The following is a 17,461-nucleotide window of genomic DNA, read 5'->3' as shown; positions in this document are numbered from 1 at the left end:
GAGGAGGATTGAACCAGAATTCCTGGAGTTCATCACTCTTGACAAACACATTCACTTTCGAAACAGCGACTCTAAATTCAAACCGGACTGACGCATAATTACCTGCACTGCACGTGGTAATGTCAAGTGCTGCTTGTGACAGGGGCCCCGTTTCCTCTATCCCTCTCTGTCAGTCTGTCTGTCTCTCACACGCACATACACTCTCTCCAGTCAGCGAACCGCCTGAGCAGAGTCACACTCTCCTTTATATCAGACTTGTGGAAACGAAACTTGTACATCCGCTGTCTTGGCAGTCCTGGGCCAAGAGTGAATGGGCAGACATTGAAAGGGCATCGCAGCAGCTGATTGGACGGAGATCACTGACAAATCAGTCAGCCAGCCTCGTAGCTAATCATCTCTCTGCCTAGCAGTGTTTCATACACTCTCTGTGCACACCCCCCCCAGCTTACTTATTCCTCTCTGCCAGGCTATGCTAAATACCCTCTCCCCGTCAATTTTTTTAAAACCCCTCTCTCTCACACACACAAGCCCCACTTTTTCTGTATTTAACCTTATATTTATTTCCCGAGATATCCACTCTCTATATTTAATCCTGTTTTCAATCCTTTGTATTCGGTAGACTCCCCCGTCTGTACTTGATACTCTGTCTCTTCCTCTGTATTTAATCCTTTCTCTGCATTTATCCTATCTAAGCTGTATTTAATCCTTGTTTAACCTGATTTAACCCTCTTTCTATATTAAATCCTCTCCCTATTACTCTGTATTTAATGCTCAAGCTATATTCAATTTACTACTGCCCTGTGTTTAATCCTATCCCTGTTACTCTCTTAAGTAACCCTGCATCTATGACGGTCCATTTAACCCACTCACTGTTACCATCTGTTTAAACTTTTCCCATTCCCCCCTATTTGTATTCAACCATCTCCCTATTACTCTCTAGTTAATCCTCTCCCAGTTACTATTAATCTGCTTCCTATAATCTGCACTAAACCTATTACTCTGTATTTAACCCGCTTCCTTACACGCGTGTTTAATCCTTTCCTTGTTACACAGTATTCAACTCTCTTCCCACTACTCTATTTATGCCTCTCCCTATTAATCCCTCACCCTTTTTCTCTGTAATTAATCCTCTCCCTATTACTCTATATTTTACCAACTCCCTGTCTTTACCCCTTGCCCCAGGATTTAGCCCTCAATCTGTTCCCCTAAATTCACCCCTCACCCTCTTCCCTTGTATGGAAACCTTTCCCTATTGCCCTGTGGTTACCTGTTTCCTGGTTACTCTGGAGTTAACCCTCTTACTTTCCCCTGTTGTTAATCCTCTCCTTGTTCCCTTGTATGTAACACAATCCCTGTCCAACTGTCTTTAATTTTGTCCCAGGTCCCCTGTATTAACCACTTTCCCTATTCCGCTGTATTGAATCTTCTCCTTGATTCCCCTGTCTTTAACCCTCTCCCTATTACTTTCTAGTTAACCCTCTCGCTTCCGCCTGTACTTAAACTGTTCCCTGTATTTAATACTTTTCCTATTCCACTGTATTTATCCTTCTCCCTGTTCCCCTGTATTTAATCTTTTCATTGTTACCCTAAATTTAATCCTTTCCCAGTTCTTCTATGCTTAATCCTCTCTTTGTTCCTCTCTATTTAATCTTCTCCCTGTTCCTTTCTATTCAAATCTCTTCCTGTTCCCCTGTATTGAACAATCTCACTATATTTAACTCTTCCACTATATTTAAATGTCTCCTTATTACTGTCTATTTAGTCCTCTCGCCTTTATTAAATCATCTTTATGTTCCTCTGTATTTAATCCTGTCCCTGGTTCCCTGAATTTAATCCTTTCTTTGTACCTATGTAATTAACCCTCACCCTGGTTCCCTCTATTAAGGCCTTTCCCTATTATTCTTTATTTAGTCCTCTTGTTGTCACTCTGTATTTAACCCTCTCCTTGATCTCTACTTAACGGTTGAACTAGTCTCCTTTTTTAAACCGCCCTGTTACTCTCTGTGTAATCTCTCCCTAATCCCCTTTTTTAACCCTCTCCCTGTTCCCTTTCACTTCACCCTCACCTCGCTCCCCTGTATTTAACCCTCTCCCTGTTCCCTTTCACTTCACCCTCACCTCGCTCCCCTGTATTTAACCCTCTCCCTGTTCCCTTTCACTTCACCCTCACCTCGCTCCCCTGTATTTAACCCTCTCCCTGTTCCCTTTCACTTCACCCTCACCTCGCTCCCCTGTATTTAACGCTCTCCCTGTTCCCTTTCACTTCACCCTCACCTCGCTCCCCTGTATTTAACCCTCTCCCTGTTCCCTTTCACTTCACCCTCACCTCGCTCCCCTGTATTTAACGCTCTCCCTGTTCCCTTTCACTTCACCCTCACCTCGCTCCCCTGTATTTAACCCTCTCCTTGATCTCTACTTAACGGTTGAACTAGTCTCCTTTTTTAAACCGCCCTGTCACTCTCTGTGTAATCTCTCCCTAATCCCCTTTTTTAACCCTCTCCCTGTTCCCTTTCACTTCACCCTCACCTCGCTCCCCTGTATTTAACCCTCTCCCTGTTCCCTTTCACTTCACCCTCACCTCGCTCCCCTGTATTTAACCCTCTCCCTGTTCCCTTTCACTTCACCCTCACCTCGCTCCCCTGTATTTAACCCTCTCCCTGTTCCCTTTCACTTCACCCTCACCTCGCTCCCCTGTATTTAACCCTCTCCCTGTTCCCTTTCACTTCACCCTCACCTCGCTCCCCTGTATTTAACCCTCTCCCTGTTCCCTTTCACTTCACCCTCACCTCCCCTTTCACTTCACCCTCACCTCGCTCCCCTGTATTTAACCCTCTCCCTGTTCCCTTTCACTTCACCCTCACCTCCCCTTTCACTTCACCCTCACCTCGCTCCCCTGTATTTAACCCTCTCCCTGTTCCCTTTCACTTCACCCTCACCTCCCCTTTCACTTCACCCTCACCTCACTCCCCTGTATTTAACCCTCTCCCTGTTCCCTTCTATTTTACCCTTAACCTATTCCACTCTATTTAAACCTTAGTCTATCACACTCAACTTAACCTTCTCCTCATTATCCTCCATGACAATTCTCCCCTTTTTAACTATCTTGAGCTCTAACTCTCCACAAACACCCCTCTACACCTCTGCTTGCCCCCACCTCCGGTGCTCTTGAATTATTGTTTCCCCCATCCCGAATATTTGTTCCGCCGCCAACAACGGGAGACCGGGTGCCCCTGCCTAATCGTTCCCCACACGTGCTGACACGCGATCGGCGCTGCTCCGTGCTGCCACCCGGACGGCAGGCGCTGGGATTGCAGGTCCATCCCACGGCACGGAGGAGCTCAGCAGCAGCCCCACATGGTCAGAGACGGTATTGCTGATGTGTAGGGGGCAGACGCAACTTTAACACGCACTCACCTTTGTGTATAAACAGGAGCAGCTTCAACACACAACGATATTTCTGTGTAAACACGAATAGCATCAATACACACTAACGTTGATTCATATCCGCACACAAACAGCTCCAATACACAGCAATACGTATGTATACGTATTTGTGGGCGGCACTGTGGCTCGGTGGTTAGCACTGCAGACTCACAGCGCCAGGGAGCCGGGTTCGATTCCAGCCTCAGGCATCTGTCTGCAGTGCAGTTTGCACATTCTCCCTGTGTCTGCGTGGGTTTCCTCCCACAGTCCAAAGATGAGCAGGCTAGGTGGATTGGCCATGCTAAACTGCCACTATCACTCGTATCCTTACATACATTGAGGAAGGACACCACTTTGATTGGGACAACACATCCATCCTAGGACAAGCCAAACAGAGACACGCACGAGAATTCCTAGAAGCATGGCATTCCAACCGGAACTCCATCAACAAACTCATTGATTTGGAGCCCGTCTACCACCCTCTGAGAGGAAATGACATCACCAACATGGGAAATGACATCACCAACCCAAGGAAACCTAAACAGATAAATAGAAAGCAGGACATAACACCAGAGCTTCACTGGAGGCTCACTGATGATGTTACCTCGAATGGTGACGAAACGTCTGAAAATGAACCTTCCAGCTCAGCGAGCAATCTCACATCCAGAACCTCAACCTGAGCTACAAATCTTCTCAAAACTCGCTACTGCCCGTAGTGTTCAGGGGTGTGTGGGTTATAGGGGGCACACGAGGGTTGGAATATAAAAGCAGCGATGTGCTTCTGAGGCTTTATAAGGCTCTAGTTAGGCCCCATTTAGAATACTGTGTCCAATTTTGGGCCCCACAACTCAGGAAGGACGTACTGGCCCTGGAGCGTGTCCAGCGGAGATTCACACAGATGATCCCTGGAATGGTAGGTTTAACGTATGATGAATGGTTAAGGATCCTGAGATGTATTCATTCAAGTTTAGAAGGTTGAGGGGAGATCTAACAGAAACTTACAAGATAATTTATGGTTTAGAAGGGGTGGACGCTAGGAAGTTGTTTCTGTTAGGCGGGGAGACTAGGACCCGTGGGCACAGCCTTAAAATTAGAGCGGGTCAATTTAAAACTGAAATGAGACGACATTTCTTCAGCCAGAGAGTGGTGGAATTCATTGCCGCAGAGTGCAGTGGAGGCTGGGACGTTGGATGCCTTCGAGGCAGAGATTGACAAATTCTTGATCTCAGAAGGAATCAAGGGCTACGGGGAGAGTGCAGGGAAGTGGAGTTGAAATGTCCATCAGCCATGATTTAAATGGCGGAATGGACTTGATGGGCCGAATGGCCTTACTTCCACTCCTATGTCTTATGGTCTTATGGCATGGGTCTGAGTGAGATGCTTCAAGGGGCAGTGTGGACTTGTTGGGCCAAAGGACTTTCCACACTGTAGGCAATCTAATCTAATCTATAATAAGGGAACAGGGATCGTGGTTTCCCCGTCTCTGTTATTAAGGATGCCCTCTACAACATCTCCTCCATTTTCATCACTTCTGCTCGCAACAATAAGAATAGAGTCCTCTTGGTACTCACATGCCACCTCACTAACCTCCAACCACAACGCATCATCCTCCAACATTTCCACCACCTACGATCAACCCCACCACTAAAAAGACATTTCCCACCCGCACCCCCATCTACCTACTAACTTCATCCCACCTCCTTGACCTGTTTGTCTTCCCTGGACTGACCTATCCCCTCCCTACCTCCCCACCTATACTCTCTCCACCTATCTTCTTTACTCTCCATCTTCGGTCCGCCTTCCCCTCTCTCCCTATTTATTCCAGTTCCCTCTCCCCATCCCCCTCTCTGATGAAGGGTCTAGGCCCGAAACGTCAGCTTTTGTGCTCCTGAGATGCTGCCTGGCCTGCTGTGTTCGTCCAGCCTCGCATTTTATTATCTCCTTCTCCACCCCTGTCCGCTTTCCAGGGGGACCGTTCACTCCGCAACTTCCTTGTACATTCCACACTCCCCACCAACCCCTCCACCACACCTGGTACCTTACCCTGCAACCGCAGGAGATGCTACACCTGCCCCTGCATGTCACCTCCACCCAAAGCTCCAAGCAATCCTTCCAAATCCATCAGAGTTCACTTGCACCTCATCTACTGTATCCGTTGTTCCTAGTGTAGTCTCCTCATACTGGTTCACACAGCACCTATGCTCTGCATGCACCAACCAAACCGATCTTCCAGTTGCTACCCATTTTCACTCCTCCTCCCACTCCCCGGTGACATGTCCATCCTTGGCCTCCTCCACTGTCAGAGTGAGGCCAAATGCAAACTGGAGGGGCAACACCTCATATTTCACCTTGGGAGATTAAAGCCCAGTGCCCTGAATATTGACTGTGCCAGCTTCAAAATCTCTTCACCCCCAAGCTGTCCATCTCCTGACTCATCTATCTGTTCCACCCCTCCCACTGACCAACCACATTAACGCCCTACCTACATTGACCTATTTTCATCCCGTCTACCCTCCCCCCAGTCCTGCCCTCTTTCCTCGATTTATTTCTGGGCTCCCTTCCCCCTCCTCTGGCAAAGGGCTTCAGCCTGAAACGGTGACTTCCTTCCTCCTCGGGTGCTGTCTGACCTGCTATGATTTTCCACCTCCACATTTATAGATTCTAGCTTCCAGCATCAGCAGTTGCTACCGTCTCCAGCTCCAAACCAAATAATATATATTTTTGTATTGGAACAGTTCTTGTTTATATATATAAATATCATTGTGTACTTGAACTGTTTGTATTTATGTATAAATATTATATGTATCTAATATCGCCCGTTTATGGTTATATATAAATATTGTTGTATTGAAGCTGTTTGTGTTTATATATAGATACTATGGTGGATTCAAACTCTTCATATTTATTGATAAAAATTGCCATGCATTGGAGCTGTTCTTGATTATATATTATTATTTGTGCATTGGAGCTGTTTGTGTTCAAAATTTTACATGGTATATATTTAATAAATTTTTTATATAAACACCAACAGCTCCAATGCACAAATAATATTTATATATAAAGAACAGCCCCAACACATGACAATTTTTCTCCATAAGTATGAAGAAGTCAAATACACAATAGTATTTAAATAGACACATGAAGACCTGCAATACACAATAACATTTATATATAAACACAAGTGGGGGATATGAGATAAGCATTGGTAGATATGGTTAGTCTAATCCAAAGAGATTCTATGAACACAATAAGAGTAAGGATGTAACATGAGAGAGGATAGGGCTGTTAAAGATCACAGAGGTCATCTTTGAACCTCAGGGGACGGGAGAAATGTGAAATGAATATTTTGCCTCAGTTTTTACTGTAGTGAAGGAAATAAAGGCTAGAGAATGCAGATAAATAAATTTTGATGTTTTAAAACCAGTTCTCATTGCAAGGGAAGTAATTCTGGAGCTCTTAGAGAATATAAAGTTGCATGAATATCTGGGACTTGCTCTGAGGTATCTCAGAACGTTGTGGCAAGTAAGGGAGGAAATTGCAAGACTCCTTTTAGAAATATTTGCATAATCTAAGACTACAGGTGAGGTGCCTGATGACTGCAGTGTGGCTAATATTGTACGTTTGTATTAAAAAAAGCACTGTAAGGAGAAACTGGGAAAGTATAAACCTGTGAGTCTGACGCTGGTTGTGGGTAAAGTGTTGAAGGTGATGATTAGTGATAGTCAGCATGATTTTGTACGAGGAAAATTGTATCTCACAAACTTATACAAGTGTTTTTGAGAAAGTTACCAACAAGGTTCTGCAAGGTAGACTATTTACAAAAACACCTACAGCACAGGAACAGGCCCTCCAGCCCTCCAAGCCTGCACTGATAAAGTAAAGTTAGGTCACATGGGTTTCAGGGCAAGCTTGCGATCTGGGTAAATAATTGGCTTAATGGCAGGAGATAGAGAGTGGTGATGGAGGTTTGCTTTTCAGACTGGAGGCCTGTCACCACGGTGTTCCACAGGGGTCAGCTCCAGATCCTCTTTTGTTTGTCATTTATATAAACAATTTGGATGAGAGTATAGAAGACATGGCTAGCAGATTTGCGGAGGTCACTGAAATTGGAGGCACAGTAGACAGTGAAGAAGGTTTTCTAAGATTAAAAGGGGATCTTTACCAAATGGATCACTGGGCTGAAAAGTGGCAGATGGAGTTCAATCTGGATAAATGTGAGGTGTTGCATTTTGGTGCAACAAACAAGGGCAGGGCTTAAATAATTAATGTCAGGACCTTGGGTATTGTTGTAGACAGAGCGACCCAGGCGTTCAGGTACATAATTCTTTGAAATTTGCATCACATACAGACAGAGTGGTTAAAAATGTGTTTGGCATGCTTGCTTTCATTGCTCCTTCACTTGAATATAGGAGCTGGGAAGTCATATTGAGATTGTGCAGGTGATGTGTAATGAGGTAGACTTGATGGGAAGCTTAGAATGAAGGAATCATGGACAGTGGCTGTGATATGATAGAATTCACCCTGCAGTTTGAGAGGGAGAACCTGGAATCAGATGTAACGGTATTAAAATTGACTAAAGGTAACTACAAAGACATGAGGGAGGAGCTGCCCAGTTAATTTGAAGAGAAGATGGTGGAGCAGCAACGGCAGGAGTTTCTGGGGCTAATTCAGAAGGCACAGCAGAAATTCACCCCAAGGAAGAGGAAACATACAAAGGGGAAGGCGAGGTAACCATGGCTGACAAGGCAAGTCAGAGACAGCATAAAAACAAAAGAAAAGCGAAGATTTGTGGGAAACCAGAGGATTAGGAAACCTTTAAAAACCAGCAGAAGAGAACTAAAAATGCAACCATGAGGGAGATGATTAAATATGAGGGTCAGCTAGCTGGTAAAGTAAATGAAGATTGCAAAAGTTTTTGGGATATGTGCATAGGATGGGCTGAAGAGCTGTAAGTTAATGATGATATTCGACAGCTGCATGAAAAAATAGATCATACAGGACGGGAAAATAGGCTGCGAAAGTTTAGAATAATAGTTAACAAGCTGCACGACCCTGAATGAATCCTGCGAACATTCTTTTACAAGCCGAAGGTGACACCTGTTCTTCCATCCTGTGTTGTCTGTGTTAGCCAGCGGCTTTGTCAGTTGCGTGTTGTTTTCTGAGCTGGTTGATCGTGGTACAGTATGAGAGAGAGAGAGAGAGAGAGAGTTTTATTCCAACTGCTGCTGCTTCTGCTGGATTGCTTCGGCTCGGAATTGTGAACAGTGCCAGGGACAGAACTAAGCCTGCAGACCAGCCATCAGTTGAAGGGCCTCTAATCGGCAGAAGAACATGAGATCCCTTTTCTGAAGAAGGCTCCCCACCCAAATCGCCAACTTTCCCTCTCCTCTGATGCTGCCTAGCGTGCTGTGTTCCTCCAGGTCCACACTGCATGGTCTTTGACTTCAGCATCTGCAGTTCTTTCTATTTCAGAACATAAGACTTGTTGTTTTTTCCAGAAAGGCGTGAGACGTGTTGCTTTTTTCGTCTTTTCTATTATTACCACTATAATAATCTATTATTGACATTATAACAATTTATTGTTACTTAATAAACATTCATATTTATGCAAATTGCTTTTGTTGAGCCTTCTTTGAATTATATTTCCCTGACACTGAAAAGTACCGCTTGGATACACGTCGTGATCCAAGACAATATGTAAAAGGCAAAAGAATGGTGAGACCACTGGAAAATGAGCCTGGAGAAGTCATAATGGAAAGCAAAGAACTGGCAGAGGAACTGAATGGGTAATTTGCATCAGTTTTCACAGCGAAAGACACCAGCAGCATGTTAGAAGTTCGAGATAGTCAAGGAGCAGAGATGAATGCAGTGACCATCACTAAAAGCAAGGTGCTGAGGAAGCTGAAAGGTCTGAAGGTGATGAATCACAAGCACCAGATGGGCAACTCCTTACAGTTCTGAAGAAGATAGATGAGGAGATTGTAGAGGCATTGATGGTGATCTGGAATCAGGAATGTTCTCAGAGGACTGGCAAATGGCTCGTGTGTCACCCCTGTTTAAAAAGGGAGACAGGAGGAAGACAGGAAACTACAGGCTGGTTCACCTTGGTTATCAGTAAAATTTTTGAGTCCATTAATAAGGATGAGATTGCAGATTACTTGGAAATAACTGGTAAAATAAGGCTGAAGTGGAATGGCTTCATCAAGGCGAGGTCAAGCCTGACAAATCTGTTAGAATGCTTTGAGGACATAACAAGATAGTTAGACAAAGGAGAGGCAGTGGACATGATCTGTTTAGGTTTCTGGTAGACTTTTGATACGGCTCCATACAGGAGGCTGCTAAATGAGATGAAAGGCCATGGTGTTAGGAGCAAGTTACTGGCAAGGACAGAGGATTGGCTGACTGAAAGAAAGCAGAGAGTGGGATAAAGGAGTCTTTTTCAGGATGACAGCTGGTGACCAGTGCAGTTCCACAGGGCTGAGATTTGGGACCACAACTATCATATTATACATGAATGACCTGCATGAAGGAACTGAGGGTATTGTTGCTAAGTTTGCAGTTGACACAAAGAAACATGAAGGGACAGGTAATGTTGAGGATGCAGTGAAGCTGCAGAAGGGACCAGGGCACAGTGAAAGGTTACAAAAATGAGATAATGCGAGCCCAGAGACAGTATGCTCCTGTCAGTGTGAAGGGCAAGGCTGATAGGTATAGGGCTGAGTACAGAGGTTGAGGCTTTGGCCAAGAAAAGGAAGGAAGCGCATGTTAGGTATAGACAGCGGGGATTGAGCAAATTGCGAGAAGAGTACAGGGGCAGTTGCAGTATTCACAAGAAGGAAATCAGGAGGACAAAAAGGGGACATGAGATAACATTGTTAAGGAGAATCTAAAGGGTTTCTACAAATACATTAAAGACAAAAGTAGAACTATGGAGAGCTCAGGGCCTCTTAGAGATCAGTAAGGCCACTTATGCATGGAACCACACAAGATGGGCGAGCTACTAAATGAGTCTTTACTGTGGAGTAGAATATGGAAAATAGAGAACCGGAGAAATAAATAGTGGTATCTTGAAAACTGTCCTTATTACAGAAGAGGTGTGGAGAATCTTAAAAAAGCATAAAGCTGGATAAGTCCCTGGCACTTGATCAAGTATATCCCAGAACTTTGTGGTAAGCTAAGGAAGAAATTGCTGGGCTCCTTGCTGAGATATATGTGTCATCAATATCCCTGGGAGAGGTACCAGAAGACTGAAGGTTGACTAATTTTCACCATTATTTAAGAAAATGGTAAGGAAAAGCCAGGGAACTATAGGCCAGTGTCACTGACGTTAGCAATGGGTAAGGTGTTGGAGGGTGAAATAACTCCAGGAAACAGGTACCCTGTCACCAAGTCACCTTTATTTACACATGAACAATACATGAACTCTGACCAACTGGATCAGAGCCAGTTCTCAGAATGAGGAGACTCTATGGGACTTCTGTTTATACCTGTCGGCCAGGACTCTGTGATTGGCCCAGGTTAACAGCCCAAATCAGGGATCTCATTCTCGATGGATCCCCCTGGCCCTCATTCCAACCTCTCGAGAGGGGATTCTGATGGACAGGGTTTACATGCAGTTAGAAAGGCAAGGACTGATTCGGGATAGACAATATGGCTTTTTGCATTGGAAATCATGACTCGGTGACTTGTTTGAGCTTTTAAAAGAAGTGGTAAAGAAGATTAATGAAGGCAGAGTGTTGGATGTTGGCTATGTGGGCTTCAGCAAGGCATTTGACAAGGTTCCGCATGATACACTGGTTAGCAAGGTTCGCTTGCATGGAATCCAGGGATAGCTGGACATTTGGAGACTAAGTTGGCTTGAAGGTAGGAGACAGAGGGTGATGATGGAGGGTTACTTTTTGGACTGGAGACCTGTGACAAGCGAAGTGCCATAATGATTGGTGCTGGGTCCTCTGCTTTTGTCATTTATTTAAATGTGTTGGATGTGAACGCAGGAGGTATGGTTAGTAAGTTTGCAGATGACACCAAAATTGGAGGTGTAGTGGACAGCAAAGAAGATTACCTCAGAGTACAATGGGATCTTGATCAGATGGGCTGATGGGCTGAGAAGCGGCAGATGGAGTTTAATGTAGATAAATGTGAGGTGTTACATTTTGAAAAGGTAAATCACGGCAGGACTTAAGACATTATTAGGGAGGGCCCAGGGGAGTGTTGCTGAACAAAGAGACCTTGGGATGGAGGTTCATAGTGCTTTGAAAGTGGATTCTCAGGCAGACAGAGTAAAGAAGAAGACATTTGGTATGGAATAGTAGGAGCTGCAGATGCTGGAGAATGTGAGATAACAAGGTGTGGGGCTGGATGAACACATCAGGCCAAGCAGCATCAGAGGAGCAGAGGGGTAGCAGGAACTGCAGATGCTGGAGAATCTGAGATGACAAGGTGTAGAGCTGGATGAACACAGCAGGACAAGCAGCATTTTAGGAGCAGAAAAGGGCCCGGACTCTTCATTAGAGGGTTTAGGCAGCATTTCTGATGAAGGGCCTGGGCCCTTTTCTGTTCCTAAGATGCTGCTTGGCCTGCTGTGTTCGTCCAGCTCCACACCTTGTAATCTCGGATTCTCCAGCACCTGCAATTCCCACTGTCTCAGTAAAATAACTTTTCTTTATTTGGCAGTAGCATGGAATGTTGTCAATTGACTTCTTAGATTTAAGCACAAAATAGAAGGGCAAGTTTTGTGTTTGAACGGAGCAGAATGCCAGTTACAGCTGGAGCTACGGCCGAGGCTTTCTCTGCTCAATATTTTCACTTAAACTTCAGGCAGCAAATGGCCCTAAATCAATGAAAGGAGAAGAAGACGGTGAACCAAACGGAACAGCCTGCAGCTGCTCGAACCAGGGCAAGCAGAGTACTGCACACAGTGGTGTCGTACAGGATAGATGGTTGGCAGTGATACATATTGAGTCACCGAGGTGTGATGTTCGTGACAATTATCATTCGATCCACCGGTGCCGTCGCCAGCTGTCAAAGAGGCGTCGCTTTCCCCGCGGAAATCAACCACTAAGTTGACCGTAGGGGACCGAATGCAAAACGGAACTCGGAAATTACTGAAAAAAAAACGTTCTTCTTGTCTGCTCAGAGACCAATAGAATATCTTCGCACCTAAACAGTTGGGAGGTTCAGAGGTCAAATATAAACACGATAGCTCCAAACCTGAATCATTTCGAAGCTGCTAACTCCTGGGTTTAACCTAGTGGGGCATAATTACGAAGGTGAAGGGCAGGAAGTTTAGAGGGGATTTGAGGAAAAGGCTTTCGGCCAGGGTTTGGAATACACTGATGGGATGGGAGTTGAGGTGTGAAACCTCAGAACCTTTAAACACCACTTGAATGAGCACTCAAAGTCTGGTAATATTCAACATGCATTTAGAGAAACAAGGAATGATCAGGGATTGTCAGCATGGCTTTGTGTGGGAGAAATCATCTCCCAAACTTGATTGTATTTGCTTGAGGAAGCAACCAAAACGATTGATGAGGGCAGAGTGGTACACATTGGGCCTTAGTAAACCTTTTAGTTTCACATGGTAGACTAAATAGTAAAGTTAGATGACATGGGATTAAGGGTGAGCCTTGCCTGGATACTAAATTGGCTTAATGGCAGGAGACAGATAGTGATGGTGCAGGGTTGTTTTTCAGACTGGAGACCAGTGGCTAGTGATGTTCCACAGAGATCAGCGCTGGGCCCACTTTTGTTCATCATTGAAATGTGTTGGATGACAGTATAGAAGACACATTAATAAGTTTGTCAATGAAGAAGGTTCTCTATTATTCTGAAGAAGGCTTGATCAATTGGGTCATTGGACTGAAGAGTGGCAGATGGAGTTTAACTTGGATAAATGTGATGTAATACATTTTGGCTAAAAGAAAAACAAGGGTAAAACTCAAACAATAGTAGACCTTGGGTAGTGTTGTAGAACACTGAGGCTGAGGTGTTCTCATACATAATTCTTTGAAGTTTGCATCACATGGATCATTAAGAAGACATTTAGCATGCTTGCCTTTATTGGTCAGACCTTTTGAGTACAGGAGTTGAGACATTATGTGGATATTGTACAGGCCTTTTCTGGAGTACTGTGTCCAGTTCTGATTGCCCTGTCAAAGGAAGGATATTATTAAACTGAACAGGGATCAGCACAGATTTATCAGGAGGTTGCTGAGAATGGAAGTTTGAGCTGTGGGGCGATATTAGATAGGCTGACACTTTTTCCACTGGAACATTGGTTGTAGTGGGGAGACATTACAAGTACAATCATGAGGGGTATTGGTAAAGTGAATGGCAAGTGGTTTTTCCTTGGGACGGGAGGTTTCAAGACTAGGGGCTTCATTTTTAAGGGGAGAGCAGAACAGTTTTAAAAAGACATGAGCAACACATTTTTTAAACAGAAAATGGTTCATGTGTGAATGATCTGACAGAAGAAGTGCTGGATGTGGCTACATTCACAACGTTTAAAAGTCATTTAGATATGTACATGAATTTCTTTGAAAAAAATTGGAGGGCTATGGGCCAAGTGCAGGCAAGTGGGATCAGTTTAGTTTGGGATTATGGTCAGCATGGACTGGTTGGAACAAAGGGTCCGTTTTCATGCGTTATGGCTCAATGAACCTATAAAGGTAAGTTATTTCCACTGGTTGGGAATTTGAGAAGTAAGGGATACAGTCTGAGAATTAAGGTAGAGCGTTCAGAAGAGATGTTGGGAAGCTCTTCCACACAGAAAAGGTGGTGGATGTTTGGAAGTCTCTTGCTCAAAAGGCAGTGGATCCGGGATCAGTTATTAATTTTAAACGTACGATAGATTTTTTCTTGTTTTGTTAAATGTAGGTCTTAACCGATGAGGCACAAAGGCAGGTATCTGGAGTTAGGCTACAGATCAGCTATTGAATGTTGGAAAAGGCTTAAGGTGCTGAATGGTGTATTCCTGTGTCCCCATGACTGTTAACCTCCTCTCATTGCCTGACATCACTATGGGTGAGTAAGTGTGGGAGAGTGTGTGTGCGTCTGTGCGAGAGAGCGAGAGAGACACACAGTGAGAGAGAGAGAGACCGAGTGAGAAAGTGCGTTTTAAATAAAGGTTGGCAGGGGATAAAAGTCAGACTGTGAGAGTAAAATCGTTCATAACGTGGGGTGCTGAGAAGTGGGCTAGAGCCCAATTTTAACTTATTCTAATCCATTCACTTTTCAAGAGTTCAAATCAGGTCTGATTTCTAAAACTGTGAATTAGTGAATTATAAAGGCCATCTCCCTTACCTTTATACTCTAAAAGGAATCTGTACGGCTTTTCACAATTCTGCTCAACTTGCCCAAGAACTTTCCAAAAAATAAAAGTGCACACCTCTGAGTTTTGCTGTTACGACACCTTCCCCCTCCCCGGAAATCTGGGCCAGTTGATTTATATTACAGCTCATTTACCGGCCAGGATAAAGCCTTCTGACCTCCAACATTATCTGCAATTTTCCCGCCATTTCACTGGTTAACTGTATAAAATATTCACAGAAATATCCCCTAATTGACAGTTATAAGCTGATATATTTGGAATACTAAAAACCGTTTCTATTTAAAATATCGCTCAACATGAGAGCAGACAACCAGAGATTTGAAAATTTCACTGTCAGTTTTTGTATTCAGTTCAACGGACAAAACATTGTTCAGTTTTTAATCATTGAATGAGAGTGCTGTAGGCAGAGATATACCCAGGAACAATGGAGCAGGAGGCGTACATGCAGTTTCTTTTCTAGAATTGAAACAGGAGAAGGCTGTTCGAACCCCTTCTCCAGCCTGTTCCACAGGACCAAGAAGTGGGCATCCAGGCTCTTCTTGAGACCGGACAGGAGGCAATTTAACTCCTTTTGAGACGGTAAAGATGAACAGCAGAAGTCCATTCACTTGTCTCGTGTGTGCACAAGATCAGCCGAAGGCCATTATATCCGTCCAGACAGTTCCACACGAATAAAACGAAGACAGGATGCAAAGAGAGGTTGTGAGTGCTGGGGCAGAGCGTGTGACATGTAATGACAACTGGATTAGAAGTTAGGGAGTGGGGAGTCGTCAGGGTATAGAGAAGGTATTCCGGCAGGATACAACGTTCAGGCAAGTAATGGCGGAGATAGACGGGATGACAGACAAGGCTGAATGTCCAGGTTTGGAAGTTTGAAGGGAGGAGACCATTTTTTGACAGCTCATCAGAAGGCTAAATCTGTCCCCCGCAGCGACTAAAGCCGCCAAAGCAATGAGAAACCAGCCCATCGCATGGAAACGAGAGCCCATTGAGAACACAGTCAGATGGTTGGACTCACTACACTCAGTCCCAGTCTCACTCCGTGCCAATCCCGCTAATGGGCAGTGAAGTTTGCAGTTTCCAACCCCCTCAGCCACCTCACGATTGTGGGGTAACAAGCTGGATGAACACAGCAGCATAGGAGCAGGAAGGCTGGCGTTTCGGGCCTAGCTCTACGCCTTGTTATCTCGGATTCTCCAGCATCTGCAGTTCCTATTATCTCACGATTGTAGGAGGTGGGTGGCAAATATTCCAAATCTCCCGTCCTGCCTCTGTGAGCCCTTCATTTTAAACTTCTCTCCCAGGCTGTATGGAATGCCGTCTCTTCCCTTTATTTGTTCCCCTCTCTCTCTCGTTTTGTGTTTAACACCCTTTCCCCCCTTTTTTCATCGTCTCTCTCGGGCCGTGCTTAATACCTGTCCACATTTATTTATTCTCTCTCTCGAAAGGTGTGTTGATAGACTCTCCCTTTTTATTTCGTCGAATCTCTCTCTCTCTTAGAGGCTGTGTTTAATCGCCTCTTCCGTGTAAATCAAATCTGTCTCTCTCAGGGGTCCTTTAAATTCACCTCCTCCTCTACTTAAGCCTCTTTCACTCTCACAGGCGGATTTTAATCCCCTGCCAACCCTTATTTAAAACGTACTTTCTCACTCGGTCTCTCTCTGTCTGTCTGTCTCTCTCTCTCTCTCTCTCACACACACACACACACACACACACACACACAGTCCCACACTTAGCCACCCATAGACTATGCTTTATCCCCACCCCCCGACATTTTAAAAATTCTGGCTCTCTGTGTTTTTCTGTCTCTTACACACAGGCTATGTTTAATCCCTTCTCTTTTTGCATGTAACTCTCTCTGTTCTTCTGTATTTAATTGTATCTCTATTCTCTTTTACATTTCTACTCCCTCTCTGTATTTCAATCCTGTATTTAATCCTCTGTATGCACTACTGTCTTCTCTCCCTTGTGCTTAATACCCTGTCTAATCCTCTGTGTTTAATCCTTTCTTTGCATTTATCGCATTTAGTCTGTACTTAACCCCAACTTTATTTCCATGTTTATTCCTGTGCCTAATAATCTGTGCTGAATCCTTTCTCTTGATCTGCATTTAATTCTCTCACAGTTCCTCTGTATTTAGTCGTCTCTCTATTCTCCTTTATTAAACCATTTCTCTCTTTTTATTCAACCCTCTCCCTACTATTCTTCATTACTTTCCATTTAATCCCCTCACGATTGCTGTTCCCCTTTATTTGACACTATCCCTATTATTGCTTATTTTATCCTGACCCCATTATTTTGTTTATCATCCCCTCATGATCAGTCGCCGTTTAACCTGCTCACTGCTACTCTCAGTTTATAACTCACCAATTTTAACCCTTCTCTATTTTTCCTCCCCATTTCTCTCTACTTATCCCTCTCACTAGTATTACGTTCTACTTAATCTTCTCTCGATTCCTCTGTATTAAATCCCATTCCTTTCCCCTGTAATTCACCATCTCCCTGCTCTGCTGTATTCACCCTTCTCTTCATAACTGCCTATTATTCTGTATTAACCCTTCTCCCCTTCCCCTGAACTAGCCCTCACCCTGTCCCCTGTATTGAACACTCTCCACTTCTCCAATCCCTATAAATCTGTACCAAGAGCCCTCCCCTTCCACAAAGGCTTATGTACCATCACCAAGTCACCCTTTATGTATGTGTGCATAA

The 17,461-nt window shown here is 44.3% G+C and overlaps 1 protein-coding gene across 4 annotated transcripts in view; it reads right to left on the bottom strand.

Moving 5' to 3' along the window:
- The window catches only part of LOC125449635 (equilibrative nucleobase transporter 1-like), a 47,243-nt gene extending 43,356 nt beyond the window's left edge, over positions 1 to 3,887 (bottom strand). For 2 of the 4 annotated variants that reach the window (XM_048525487.2, XM_048525488.2), the window contains exon 1: positions 3,415 to 3,887. The gene's annotated coding sequence lies outside the window, so the exon portion shown is untranslated. Of the gene's footprint in view, positions 1 to 102; positions 2,803 to 3,414 lie in introns of those variants that run through there. The other 2 variants (XM_048525486.2, XM_048525484.2) reach the window with 1 other exon arrangement.
- Positions 3,888 to 17,461: the final 13,574 nt, after the last annotated feature.

This window comes from Stegostoma tigrinum, chromosome 46, assembly GCF_030684315.1.
Source record: "Stegostoma tigrinum isolate sSteTig4 chromosome 46, sSteTig4.hap1, whole genome shotgun sequence".
In the NCBI taxonomy this organism is placed as follows: Eukaryota; Metazoa; Chordata; class Chondrichthyes; order Orectolobiformes; family Stegostomatidae; genus Stegostoma; species Stegostoma tigrinum.
The sequence above is the reverse complement of the archived record's forward strand: the minus strand, read 5'-3'. Positions and strand labels throughout refer to the sequence as shown.